Source organism: Leucopleurus acutus, assembly GCF_964270905.1.
Source record: "Leucopleurus acutus genome assembly, chromosome: 10".
NCBI lineage: Eukaryota > Metazoa > Chordata > Mammalia > Artiodactyla > Delphinidae > Leucopleurus > Leucopleurus acutus.
This window is the reverse complement of record NC_139153.1, coordinates 10064641-10080219: the sequence shown is the minus strand read 5'-3', so window position 1 is coordinate 10080219 and position 15579 is coordinate 10064641.

The following is a 15579-nucleotide window of genomic DNA, read 5'->3' as shown; positions in this document are numbered from 1 at the left end:
TTGTATCTTAATTTGTTTTTAATTTGTATTCCTCTGTTTGAAGACTTGTCAGATATGAAGATAGCCTATGAGCTTTCTTGTGCTTACTATTTGCATGATTTATCTTTTTCCATTTCTTACTGCCGTATATTTAAAGTGCAGGTCTTATAGACATTATATGATTGTAACTGTATTTTGTACTCCATTCAGTTGAATGGTAAGTACAGTGACATGTAATGTAATCATTGATATGGTTGAATCGACTATTTTCATAGTATATTGATTCTATCTCTTTTTTTAATTCCACTTTCCTCCTTTCATACCTTCTCTTGGGTTAATTAAATATTTATTGTATTGTTTTCATGGCTTTTGGCTATAAAGTTTTGTGTGTTTTTTAGTGATATTTTTATGAGTAGCAGTCTGCATCCTTAATTTATCAGTCCATTTAGAGATAGTATTGTATAAATTCACATTAAAAGCTGAGAATTGCAAAATTTTACATTGATTTAACTTGCCCCACTCCTTGGTGAAATTTCCGCAAACTATTTCACATCTACGTATGTTGTATATCCCATACCACAATGTTAAAATTTTTACATGAAACATTTAGTTATCTTTTGCAGCAACTAAATAAAAATAGTCTTTCTTTACTCACGTATTTACCATTTCTGTTTCTGTTCATTCCTTGTTGTGTTCAGCCTGAAGAAACTTGCATTTCTTGTATGCGGTTCTGCTGCCAACCATCTTAGCTTTTGTTTGCCTGATAATGCCTTATTTTGGTGGTTGTTACTGTTGTTTGTGTTTGTTTTGCCTTCATATGGATGTGTGCTTTTTTTCCCCTGAATGTGGGATTTTAGTTAAAAGTTCATTTTTTTCAGCACCTTAACAATGTTGTTTATTGTTCTCTGGCTACCATTGTCTGAAGGGAAGTCAATGTTTCTTCACAACTCACTGTTCATTTCTATATAATGTGCTGTTTTTCTCTGGTTGTTTTTGAGATTTTCTTTTTCTTTTTGGTTTGTAGCATTTTGAATATGATGTACCTAGGTGTGATTTCCTTTTTATTCATCATGCTTGGAGTTTGTTGAACTTCCTGGGTCTGTAGGTTAAGGTGTTTTCCTTAACTATTTGGGAAATATTTGGCTAGTATTTCTTTAAATATGTTTTCTATGCCATTCTCTCGCTCCTTTCTTCCTGAGACTGCAATTACACATATGTCTGATGATTTTAGTTTTTTCCCATGGGTCACTAAGGCTTTCCTCATTTTGTTTTTTCAGTCTTTTGGTCTTTTCTTTCTTCACATTAGATTAAGTCTGTTTATTGGTCTTCCAGTTCAATGACCCTTTCCTTAGCTGTGTTCTGTTTAAGCCAGTCCAATAAATTTTTATTTCACATACTGTGATTTTTTTTCATTCTAGAATTTCTATGTGGTTATTTCCTCTGCCAAGATTCCTCATTTGACCATGTTTCCTTTTAAATTTTAAATAGATTTATAATAGCTCCTCTAAATACTTTCCTTGCTAATTCCAACAACTAGGTAATTTGGGGGCCTGTTTCTACTGATTTTTTCTCTTGACTGTAGATCGTATTTTTATATTTATTTGGATTTCTGATTAAAATATTATACTGGAAATTAAAAAAAATATATGTATGTTGTATGGACTCTGGATTTTATCATTCTTCTTTTAAGAATATTGGCTTTCGTTCTAGTATGCTGTTACCAGTCCTGGACAATTCACTTGGACTTACGGAGGTTTTGTTTCACATATTGTTTCGGTTTTGTCTTTTGGTCTGAGAGCGAGCCCCTAGCCCTTGTCCCTAAGGTGTGATTCTGAAGTGTTTAGCAGTCCTCTTGTATTTATTAGGGTTCAAACTCTCAATTCTGTCTCTCCTATAGAGGGCAGAAGGAGAAATCGTGGCTCAGCTTTTTCAGACTGTCAGCTATTGCTTTCTGCTGGGATTTTTTGAAGTTTAGTCCACGCAAATTTAGCTCACGGGTCAGCAAGGATTTGAGCTTGCCAAAATAAGATTGTTGTGGACGATGTTTTCAGTACACCTGCACATTGTACCTTTCTGGCCTGGTCACTATAGATATTTGGGTTCCAACATTGGGTTCTGTTTGTCTAACTTCTTATCTTTTCTTAAATTCACTTCCATAATCTGGTTTCTTTCTCCTTTTCCTTATGTTATAAAGCTATGCAGACTGGGGGGCTTTTTCAACTGTAATGCATTCCCTCCTTTCCAGGAATCTTTCTTCCTCCTCATTTTCCAGGCATTCTGGCAATTTTGACTTCCATTTTCTGACACCTCTAGATGTTCCTCTGTATAATCTGGGCAGTGTCCCCAGGTGATAAACCATATGGACAGATGGCCTCAACCAGTGTAGTTCTTTTCTTCCAGAAATTCTCCTGTTTCTATCTGGTGTTAGTCACTCTCTAGTATAGTCAAATCGTTTTTCCTTGATATTTTGACCACATGTGGTAATTGTTACTGTGGAGACTTTTCGTGCAACACAAGTGAGTAGTCTTGCACTTCTGAAATAATATTTTTGAAAGTGAATATCTTTAAGCCTCAGCTTTGTTATCTGACAAATCCTTAACAACTGTCAAGGATTAAATTGTATAAATCTGTTGCAATTAATGTTGTTATGCAATTCGTTCCTGAAACTCTAACCTAGAGACTGAACTTGTCAATGTGCAGTATCTCCGTAGTGAATCACACTCTAATTTCAGTTTTTTGAGATCTCCTAGGGCTTTTTCTCTTCAGGTCTTTGCCATTATCATGGATGCTTCAGACATTTTATGCATATTCCTTTTAATGAAGGAAATGGATTCTTGGACTTACAGTTGCAACTGAAACAGCCTTATGAGGGTACTTATAACTTAGTCCTTCTAGAGATTGGTTGCTAACTAATTACTAACATGTGCCATGCAGTTAGCCTGTTAGCTCATTTATTTATCTTCTTAGCATTCTTTAAGTGCTCTTGTGGGGAGAATGGATAAACTCAGCACAGTCCTCCTATAGTTGATGCCTGCCAACTCAAGCTTCATTCAGCTTTGCATGTTAGCAAGTAAAATAATTCCATGTTCACTTATTTTTTTTTTTAAAGTAAATCACACTTTTTTGAGAATGTAAAGATCTTTAGGCAGGGAAAAAAAGATAGTAATAAATCAAAGTGAGATCAAAAACAGCTTAAGGAAATTTAAGAAGAAAAAAACAGAGAGGCAAAGGTCTAAACAGAGGCAAAGGTCATGATTGCCCTTAAGCATTCAGTGGCCTGGAGCCTATCCCTCTGGAGTCCATGATGAGTAGTCCTAGAACAATGCATTCCTATAGGGCACAGGGGTAAAGCAGGTCACATTTTCTCTCAGTATCCAGCTTTCTATTCCATGCCTCCCTAATCAAATATGTTTTAAATTCAATTGCTTATCTTTTTTACACCATGTTTGTGTGCTGCTCTTTAGCCTTGGACCTTTTTTGTTTTTCCTTTTCTTCATTTCTGAGACGTGAATCTCATTATAATAACTACTTGAAATCTGGAGCCCATCAAATTAAAATTGTTTCAGTGTTTTCAATATACCCACTCAATGCACCGTTATGATTTGTTGCTATAGGTGTTTTGAATTCCAACATTAGGTTCTTGTCTAGCTTCATAAATTCTCCAATAGGTATACCCTGGATTAAATTGTATCTCTAGAATTCATATGTTGAGGTCCTAATCCCCAGTGTGTTGGTATTTGGAGATGCGGCCTTTGGGAGGTAATTAGGTTTAGATGAGGTCAAGAGGGTGGGGACTTCATAGTGAGATAAGTGCCCTTATATGAAGAGACACCAGAGAGCTTGCTCTTTCTCTCTCTGCAATGTGAGGGTACAGTGAGATGGTGTCTGTCTACAAGGTAGGAAGAGAGCTCTCATCAGAACTTGAATATACTGGCACCCTGATCTCAGACTTCCAGCCTCCACAACTAGGAGGAAATAGATTTCTTTTGTTGTAGCCACCCAGTGCATGGTATTTTGTTATGACAGCTGGAGCTGAATAATACACGCCACTTCCATAATCTGCTTGGTTTTCAATTTTTTTTTTCTGTTTCTGAAATGTTACTCTGTGAATCATGTTCCATTGACTACCACTGCAAAGACAACTATCAGATCTTGGTGACTTCACATCACAAAGCTATCCAATTTGTTTCTTGCCCATCCAATGAATATAAGTTGGATTGAAAGGCTTCCAGAAGGGAAGAGTAAAGTAAGACTATTTTACCATCCTTTGAATTTTAAGAAGGTTAGTTGCCAATTACTAGGATTTGGTGATCTTTCTGATGATTGATTATGCCAAAAGTACCTCCTAGACAATGTGTAAGACAAAAAACAGGGAGACATACATATTTAGAGACATGCCGCAGGCAGTATGTCTGCAGAATCTACTCCCTCAGTCATGGTATTGCCTCCGCTAACACTTTATTGCATCTAGCTGTTTGTTATTAGCTAAATTACTTGTACCTTGTTTTTATACCAAATAATAATAATTGCTAACATTTTTTCTAAGCATTTTTTAATGTTTTGCATCATGCCTATCTGGCATTCAGCAAGCACCCATATTATTAGCTGCTACCAACATCAACATGCTCATTAGTTTTCAAGCCCTGTGAAAACTATTAATTAATCTTATGAGGTAGAAACTGTGGTTTTCCCTATTTAACAGATAGAGCATCTTAGGCTCACAAAGTGACACAAATTTTGCAACGTTAAATACTTAAAATTTGGCATATTTAAGATTCAAAGCCATGTCTGTCTGGTCCAAAGTCCAGAACTTTAATGAATATAATATAGGATGTTGGGTCCAAGACGGCAGCATAGGAAGACCCTGAACTCACCTCCTCCCACAGACACACCAAATATACTGCTACATATGAAGTAATTCCTGCTGAAATAGAACTGAAGGCTGGCTGAATAGCTTCCTCCACAAGAGATAATAAAGGACCCACAGTGGTGGGAATGTTAAAATGATGTAGCCAGTATGGAATATTGTATGGTTCCTCAAAACGTTAAAAATACAGGGCTTCCCTGGTGGCACAGTGGTTAAGAATCCACCTGCCAATGTAGGGGACACAGGTTCGAGCCCTGGTCTGGGAAGATCCCACATGGCATGCAGCAGCTAAGCCCGTGTGCCACAACTACAGAGCCTGCACTCTAGAGCCCGTGAGCCACAACTACTGAGCCCGCACGCCACAGCTACTGAAGCCCGCATGCCTAGAGCCTGTGCTACACAACAAGAGAAGCCTAGAGCCTGTGCTACACAACAAGAGAAGCCACCACAATGAGAAATCTCTCTCTCGCATTTTACAGCACAACTGGTGGCAAAATGACCCAAGTGTTATTATGGCAAGTTTCCCAAATCCCTCCTGTAGAAGTTATTTTTAGAAATGTTGGATCATTCTCTGTGGTTTTGGGTGGTTTTTCCAGCCTAGTTCAATTGACTAAATTGACTAGACATCTACAGTGTTAGGGATTAACAAGCTCTCTCTCAAGTCTTTCAGAGATTTACATTGTGGAAACTTCCCTTTCTTACTTATTTAAAAAATTTTTTTTGAGATCTTGGAAATGTTGATAAATGTAATTCATTGATTTTGTCCGCTACCACATCTACTGTACCTTCTTTTCGTTGGTTTGCTTTAAATTCCCTCAAGTATTTTGTGAGATAAGTGGAATTATAAATTTAGGGCAAAAATTTATAATGGAGTGGGGGGAATAAACTTAAATGATTTTCTGTATATCGTATTTGAGATTCTTAAATAGAGAATTTTGATTACTATTAAATACACACAATAATATGTCAAAAACCACTATTAATATTGGAATAACTTGAATTTGATTTCCATTGTCCCCCACTTGGAATTTATAGTGGTATTTTCTCCCATAATTCAAATTACATAGTGCAATTCTGTCTGGAAAATTATTAACTTCTCAAAAACCTTGTTTGGAAAATGTACGTAAGCTTTATGTTGCCCATTCAACTCATTCCTACTTCACTCAGTTCATTTGCTTTTTTCATTCATTCACTCAACTAATATTCACCAAGTGACATGCTTTTAAACTAAAAATGGTAAGTTAAATCTAAAATAGAAGGATTATGTATTTTCTGCAAAATTTAAATTTCTGAGAAAAATAAGAGAAATTGGAGAAGGTCGGTAACATCTTGAATATTAGTAATGAAGATATTTTTCTTCTTTTTGTTCTTTTTTGAAGCCATTCACATTCCTTACTGACCCTACTTGTGGTCCATTTCTTTTTTCATCAAATGCCTGAATTTTCAAACTTCTTGGACATTTCTGTTAGGCAGCTATCAAAAAACAAAATCCAAATGTGCGCGATAATTTTCAGGAAAACAAAGCTCCAAATGAATGGGATGCCTGTGCATTTCCAAGAATGCCCAGTAATCAACAAACGAATAATGGCAACAGCTGAGTTAGAACAAACAAGGGATGATCCAGCTGAAGCAAAGGCTACAATTGGATTAATTTGGCACTAGGTCCATTTTAGTTCTGGCATTTGGACCCCGTTTGATTTCTGCTAGTGACCTAGTTCCACCTGCATTTGTCACTGCTGCTTTTAGACACTTTTTAGACACTGCTACACTTAGACACTTGACAAACTATTTGTGGAATGAAATTGGAATGGTGATCTGGACTAAAGCAAACATACTGTTTTCTGTTTACGCCTTTACTGAATGGCTGCCAGGAAATAGATTGTGTATAACTGACAGGTGAGCAAGTCCGTACCAGCACTGTCTGCCTGAGATAATACTCAGCAAATGTCTAGAGGAAATCACTCTGTTCCCTGAACAAATGATTGAATGTTTAGTGCAAAGTCTGGTGGTTTGCTAGGGATGTAATGGTGACCAAAACAAACCATCCTTAAGGCCCCGAGCTAGGAAGGAGTTACCTTTTTAAACTGATATAAGACCCATGGGTCTGTGACATACAGAGTGAAGGACATGATAGCCTGACTTAATGCTGATGAGACAAGACTCAGATCATGTCGGATTTATTTTCATTCATTTAACAAAATATTACTGAGTGCCCATTTGATTCGAGATGTGTTCTCCTAGGCATTGCGCAAATGGTAGAGAGCTAAACAGACATGCCTTGTTCCTATTCACTCCTGGAGGATACAGTCTAGTTCTCTTAGCAGTTAGATGCATGTCTGGTGCCTAGCAGGAGCTTAATAGATGTTTGCTGAGTGAATATTCATGTAATAGATTTTATAGTAAGTTGTACACCAGTTCTCCCAAGTGGTTCTGTCCCACAGATCTGTTATGTGGATGAATGCTCTTTAAGGAGGAGCTTCCCAAGGATAACAAACATGTCAATTACCATGTCAAAGTACATGTCAATGTGCTTTTTCATGAGTGGTATAGCAAAGATGTATACTAGACAAGACATATGCCACAGCAGAGTTCAACCCTGGAATAACATCCTGTGAAATAGAACTGATCACCCATAAATAGTATGTAACAGATGCTGGGCTCAAAGTTCCAGTAGAGCCAGTAGCTTTGAGGTTTTATATTTTAGAAAGAGATACCAATAAAATTGTTGTCGGCAAAGTTTAGTTCAGAATGCACTTAGTTGCAAATAGGTTGGCAAGACGTTCTCAAGAAGTTAACAGTTTTTGGAGAGTTTCAGAGAAGAAAGGGTGGTCATCTTTACCATGCTATGTAAAGGGAAGGCAAGATGGAAACTAAAGAGATGAAAACTAGGTTTTAGATTAAAATAGGCACACTACTATATATAAAATAGATAACCAATAAGGACCTACTGTATAGCACAGGAAAGTATACTCAATATTTTGTAATAACCTATAATGGAAGATAATGTAAAAAAATGAATATATATATGTATAACTGAATCACTTTGCTGTATACTTGAAACTAACACAACATTGAAAATCAACTCTATTTCAATAAAAATTAAAAAAAATAGGTTTGGCAAGTTAGGAGTTACTTGGCATATTGTAACTGGCAGGAGATTGCCGGAGACTCAGTTTCAAATAACGGAATAAAAGATGAAGACAGGACAGGTTTTTGAGTATTATAGGATGCTTGACACTGAAAGCAAGGTGGGCAGAGATAACAACGATTTGTGTACGGGTAGAAAAGAGGTACATTTGAGCCTTTTGGGGACAGTTATTTTCCACTTGTTATTAACTGTTCCAAGCAGTAGGGTTGTTTGCTCGAGCAGTGCCATTTTTAGTGGAAATGATATTTGTACAATGATTGGAGCTGGTTTAACTTTATAAGTAAGTGCTGCTTGATATAGCGTTCAGCGAACCATCCAGTCTTCTACAGTCTATATCTCAGAGTAAAAATGGACTGTCAGCAACCATGTAGGGGAGCCGTGTTAGGCTCTCTCTGGCTGCAAAACCGGAGTGATGTGGTCAGGTGACCTTAAGTGATGGGGGTTATGAAGGAGTCTGGGAACAGGTACGGCCAGGCTCTGTGGGAAACTGGAACATTGCTGATTTGTTATAGATTGTAGACCTGCTTCTCTGGCTCTGAGGAACCAGTGATCTTGTCTTCCATTTAGAAGCATGTGTTGCTTCTACTGTAACTTTCCTGCACCTCAGACTCAGCCATTCTTCTTTTCTGATTTTTTAATTTTTCTCTTTTGTCCCCTTGAGATCTCTGTGTCTCCATTATTGTACTGTCTTTTCTCTGTCTCATGTTCATGGTAACAGCAGAGGAAAGATTGGTGCAGTTGGCCCCCATCCGTTACAGACTCTCCCCATTGGATTTCTAAAGCCCAGTAGATCGAGGCCACTGGGCTCCCACAGCTACTGTGGGCAAGAAAGTAGTTTTCTGGTCCAATCCATTATAGCCAAAATAATAGAATCACATGCCACACAAAACAAACCACGTCTGTGGAAGGATTATACTAAGTTGTTTGTCTTCAGAAGGAGGTTGCAGTCATGATAGGTACTTGGTTTCAAAGTAGAGAAATCTCCCCAACTTTGTACACTGTGATATGATTCAACATACGTAGTAGCAGAATTCAGAAGCAGATTTGTCTCAGAGGTAGAATGCAATTGGCAGTTTCATAAAGTATTTTTTCCCCAAGAGTAATATTAAGGTTTATTTTTGTTTAAATTTAGAAAATTATCTCAGGGACTGATAAATGAGGAAGGTCCAAGTAGACAGACCCCCAGGTATACGTCTATGGCCATGCCCTGAGGACAAGACGGGCTGATATAGAATAAGGAGGAAGCTGCATGCTTATATCCCTTTGCCTCAATGAGTTCAAGGAAGTGGTTACTTTGATCAGCAAGAAAAGCTATGAGGAGAGATAAATACTAAAAAAAATCAGAAGCCAAAGATTATTCTGTTTTAACTTTGTACAATTTATGTTGTTGTTATAATGTTGCTGTAAGGCTGTTGATTTGACCAAATTCTGTGCCATGTCTGATGAAGCTTTGCCCCCCGCCACTGTACCAAACTACAGTCCACAACAAGAATTTAAAGTCAATCTCACAAGTTTTTATGTTTAGCTATTTTCTTAGCTATATTTTGCTGAGATGTGGTTATCTACAGGAAAAAGAATCACTGCCCTGAATGTACTGTTCAGGAATAGACAAGCGGTGGCCCATATGTTGATGCCGTTAGGGCATTCTCTACCATTCTCCTCTGCTGTTTCAGTTCAGCAACGAGGAGGTTGGATTCTTTTTCATCTCATCTGCTATATTCAGTTTCATGTGCTAAAAATAAAGGCTTGCTATACAAATGAATCAATTCACTTGCCAATAAAAGGAAACTTCCATCTGTATATTTCTTCGATCTTTTGGGAAATGGATGCAGGTAATAACCAATTTAGAGAAAGGCAACACCATTTCAAGCAATTATGACAATTTCCCCATCCTACCCACCGGTGTGAGGAGTGTCTCCATGATTCCATTATAAACACAATCTTCTCATGTAGAATGGATTTTTCTTTTTTCATGTTTTTATCTCCCACTTTTAAATTAAATCTGTTTAGCTTCCCTTAGATTAGGTGAACAAAAATCACAGCCAAACTGTTTTATCTACAAATGCGTTTCACTGCTACTCTGACTATAAATAGCAGTATTTAAAAAAAAAAAAAAAAGTTCTGTGGGACATGAGGCTTTTCCACCCTGGAGACTAAATCTCATTATTTATTGTAAAACATTGAAGCTATAAAACTTCAATCCATTGACTATGGAAAATCATTTAGTGGCCAAGTAATTTAGCACACTACCTAAATTTCCAAGAGGTTTTGATTACGGAGAAAAATTTTTTTTTTTTTTTTTTTTTTTTGCGGTACGTGGGCCTCTCACTGTTGTGGCCTCTCCTGTTGCGGAGCACAGGCTCTGGACACACAGGCCCAGCGGCCATGGCTCACGGGCCCAGCCGCTCCGCGACATGTGAGATCTTCCCGGAGTGGGGCACGAACCTGTATCCCCTGCATCGGCAGGCGGACTCTCAACCACTGCACCACCAGGGAAGCCCTGACTACAGAGAAAAATTTTAAAGACTTCAATGCAAGATGTTCAACCAATTCATATTATATGAGTGTTGATTATGTAGGATTCCTTGTAGGAAACTCTAATGTAAAATATAATACCGATTTGTAGAAATGAATAAGAAACAGGCCAAAAATCTCATAAACACATAGAGAGCTAATTATATTAGCTTACTTAGCCTCAGGTTAACTATGGCGATTAAATTCTTGCTAGAGTCACCCTCGCATTTCAGTGAGTCTTTTGGTGTTCATTTCAGTTCATAAAGCATTAACAGATCACCTACTAAGGGCCAGATACTAGGTTGAGAGTCAGAATGAACAAGATGTCTAGAAGTATTTGTTGACTCTTCTGTAGGGGAGAAGGAAGTGTAAATAAGCAACAACAAGGAATGACAAGATCTATAGGAGAAGTGTACACACACACTGAAAGTCAACACAGGTGAGGAACATTCAACACAGCATGGATGGAGGGAGTCCTGGACAGATTCTTGCAGAAGATGCTGTCTGAGATACAAGTTGAAATATAAGCAGCGAGCTTGGAGAAGAAGGGATGGGGCTGGGGATGGGGAGAGAAGTTGGGGTGGGGAAAAGAATCCTATTTCAAGTCAATGCAGCAGCTTGAGCAGAGCCAGAGGATAGAGAAATGGCTTGGTGTAGGGAGCTTTACATCTATTCGAGATTACCATGCAAGGCAGGGTGTGACGTGGAGATAGTTGCAGTGGTTGACCATGGCCTCATAAAGGTTCTTGTATCTCCTGCTCAGTGCTGAGCCTGCACCATGGATGGGTCTCCAAAGGAGAGTTTGAAGCACAGAAGACACATGGCCTGACATGCATTTGAATTGATTCCTTCATGATACATGGTGACAAAATGGCTTGAAAGTAGACAAGACTAGAGGCCAGAGTTGCTTTAAAGCTTATTATATTATAGAGGTCCAGGCAGGAAGCTATTAGGGCCTGGTACTAGGGATAAGCATCAAGGGACCAAGTCAAGATGCATTTATGAAGTAAAATCAGGGAGACTTGGTAATTGATTCAAGGCAGGGAGGAGAGAGAGAGAATGGAAGGAAATATCAGGAACCCATTTCTAACATGAGTGGCTAAGACATGGCCCTGCCCCTAACTGACAGATTTGGCGGAGCAACAGCTTCAGTTTGAAGAATCACTATAGTTGTAACTAGATCTATTGTTATTGCGTAGTAAAACAAGATTCAACTTGTAGTATATATTCGACTTATATTCGATTATTGCTGTATATTTTCCTCTATATTTTTCTTCAGAATATTTCAAGGTGTTTTTAATTTTTGTTTTATTTTTAACTTCCAGTTATACTATGTATGCAGAAAAGTGTGTATATCATAGCTACATAGTGGTTTTCACTATGTGAAAAACTCACTGAGCTGTAAAATTAAGACTGGTACACAGCTCAATTTTTTTTCCCAAAGTGAGCTCACCTATGTAAACAGCACCGTGGATCAAGAAGCACAGTAAATTATCAGCCCTCCAGAAAGCCCCATTTCAGGGCTTTTTAAAGTTAAGCCTGAGATTGACTTTCCATAAAAAAGTGTATTTCTCAATTTGCCCAGTAGTTTTGGCAGGGGACAAACATTGATGAAGTTGAAATTTAAGTTGGCAGGAGGGCAAAAGACAGGAGGTTTATTGAAGTTGTTAATAGTGTTTGGGGCAAAGAGCAGATCTCAGAGAAAGCAAGCATTATGCAGTCTATTCACAAATAGATAATAGAAGGGATCTGGTCATTTTTATGGAAGGGGATGTGCTCGCCTTAATAGTTTGGCAATTGAGATTTCATGTTTTATCACTTTTAAAATGCATTTTTGACTTTTTTAAAATCTCTGACATTGACATGTGTCATACTGTTGCTGCTAAATTACAGCCACCATTAGCCTGGTAGGTGGCAGCAGTCTCTCAGTTGCCTGACTTCGTGTCTCACACCCAGCCTGAGCTCTGGCTGTCATCAGCTCAGTTGAGTTATGTGCATGGCTGGTGCTACGTATGTTGGTGCCACATGCTAAGCAGTGCCACCAAAGGCCAGAGAAATGGTTCCATTTCTCAAGTAGAAGAGAGACATGTCAAAGTCACCAGTGACTGGTGTGACTGCTTCAGCAGGACTGCTGGTAACACATCAGACAGTAGGAATGCAACTTCCTACAGATGTTGAACAGAAGCCTCCTCATTTCCAGTGGCATCTGAGTCACTAGAGAAAGGGACAGAACTGAGTTTGGTCAGGAAAGAGAGTGCTAGCATTAACACTTAAAAAATGAGTTGAGATGAAAATTCTGCAGCATATAATACAGCACAGGCATTGATGTTTCCCAGGGGAAAAGTGATAGAGAAGAGTTGGATCTTGAATGTGATGGAGTTGGGTTTTTTTAATTAATTTTTATTGGAGTATAGTTGACTTAAAATATTGTGTTAGTTTCCACACACAGCAAAGTGAATCAGTTATACATATATATTTATATATCCACTCCTTTTAAAATTCTTCTCCCCATATAGATTATTACAGATTAGTGAGTAGAGTTCCCTGTGCTATACAGTAGGGTCTTATTAGTTATCTATTTTATATATGGTAGTGTGTGTAAGTCAATCCCAGTCTCCCAATTTATCCCTCCCCTCCCTTTTCCCTCTTGGTAACCATAAGTTTTCTACATCTGTGGCTCTATTTCTGTTTTGTAAATAACTTCATTTCTACCATTTTTTTAGATTCCACATGTAAGTGATATCATTTTATATTTGTCTTTCTCTGACTTATTTCACTAAGTATGACAATCTCTAGGTCCCTCCATGTCACTGCAAATCACATTTCATTCTTTTCTGTGGCTGAGTAATATTCCATTGTACACATATACCACATCTTCTTTATCCATTTAGAAATATCTTAACCACTTCATTTTTTTACATTCTAGAGCATGCGTTAAAAAATTGTGATTGAAATGTATTTCAGTAAATGTGAAAAGTCTTTATATAAATGCAAAATAATTCTAAGTGATAAGAACAAGTGACATAACCTATTTGTAGCATTTTATATTGTTGTTGTTCTTAGTGGTATTTTAAAAAAGCAATGGTGCATCTTACACTGGATGGTGTTAGATGTGAGAGTTACAGTATCTCTCCCACCCCCAGTTCATAAGCCATCACTAAGATCCTGTGACAGCTCTTAATAGTCTGTTGGCCCATGATGATGACTAAAGGGAAAATAGCAGTTGATATTTGAGAACTTAATATTCATCTGGTATCTGGATAAGTGGTTTATACATATTATTTTTAATGCTAACATCTCTATAAAATATCTTATTATCCTCCTTTTATGGATTAAGTACCTTCCCAAAGATGTGCTACATCTTCAGAGTTGGATTTCCAACCCACATCTGTCTTATTCCAAGTGCCTTGAATTTAGCAACTACGCACGTTGTCTGTTAGGCAAGTAGAGCACCAGACTCTTTTCTCATCAGCTGTGTCATAGCAAATATAAGAGTCCAACTTACTGGAAGTAAACCTTCAAATTTTGGAAAAACATTCGGAAGGTCAAAGACTTTTTTTTATAGCGCTTGGGTTACTTAAGTTCAGATGCGAACACTAGCACATAACTGCTAGAAGTGGAAATCGCTGTCTTGCTGTTAAACTTTAATAGTTCAGTGAGCAACAGGGTCATCACACAAATGCAGCCCATTCTGAAGATGTCCAGTTCCTTCACATACCTCACTTCAAAGGCTTTTTTGTTGTTAACAAGAATAACAACAAAAACAATAATGAGAAGTCCGTATACTACTAAAACCTATTCTCCAGTATGTGGCCAGAGTTCTTAAGCTCTGGTTTGTACATTCTCATTTGATGGCCCCCTGATAGACTCAGGAACTTTGTTCTAAAATCCAGAAGAGTAAAGTTTTTATATAAATAAAATTGACTAATTTATTTTGTATAAATTAATTCATACAATAAAATAAGATGTGCACACCTAGAAAATGCAGTCTCCTTCTGCAAAAAAAAGGATTTCTCCCCTTTCCTCTAATAAGGCCACAAATAGGATCAGTCAAGCTAATCAATCTCTTTTGGTATAAACAAAAAGAGCCAATTGGTAACCACCCCTGCCAGACTCACCTGGTTCTGTTGGAATCACCCCAGAACTTGTGTTCTTGGCAGGTCTAAACTCTGCACTTTGGGTAAGCTCTGAGTGTATCACTAATTACATAGTTAGTTGTGAGTGAAACACTGAGGGTTTGCGGAAAAAGTCAGGATCAGGGTTGGACCAAGTTTCATCAGTTTCTAATGACTATCTCAGGGTGACCTACTCATTGCTGATCTCAGGTCTGGTTGGATAGCATCACCGCCCCCGTCTTGTGTTTGGCCCTCTCCTGATGGTGGCATGCTGTTTCCCCTTGCCTGTCTGTAATTGGCTGTTCATGAGAAGGAGGATGGATGAGGTGCTGAAAGCCACCACTTGATGGGCACTGACTGTGTGCCAGGTGCTGAGAGAAGGAGCTTAGCATGAGTCGTCTTTATTACTCTGTTATTCACTCTTACCTCTCCAGTGCACAGTTGTGATGCTAAGTCACAGAGCGTCTGTGTCACTGATCAAAAGTCACACAGCTAGGACGTGGCCCAGAGGTGACTTGAACCTAACTCTTTCACATGAGAAAGCATGTGATCTTAATCACCATGTTGGATTTTAGGAATCATGGACTTGAGGATAGGACAGTCTTGGTTCACCGTCTGCTTCAGCTTCCTGCTCTGCATCCTTGTGCAAATCGCTTAACTTTTCTGTCCTGTGGTTTCCGTATCTGTAAAACTAGCATTAACAGACTTGCTGAAGTTTTGTAAGGAATGTTCAAGACATTGTGTGCCAAGTAACTGAGCCAGTGCCTGAAGTATTCTCGTTGCTCAGTGAACGTCAGCCTCTGTCTCAAGTCCCATTTCTACCATGTGGTTACAAGCAGAAACCTACCATCTTCAGATTTTAGACATTTTTTCCCCCTCATGCCAACAGTGAGTTTATAGACGGTCACTAAAGAATATTTCTAAGAGCCCTTTTCTCATGTTATGGTCTATTAAAG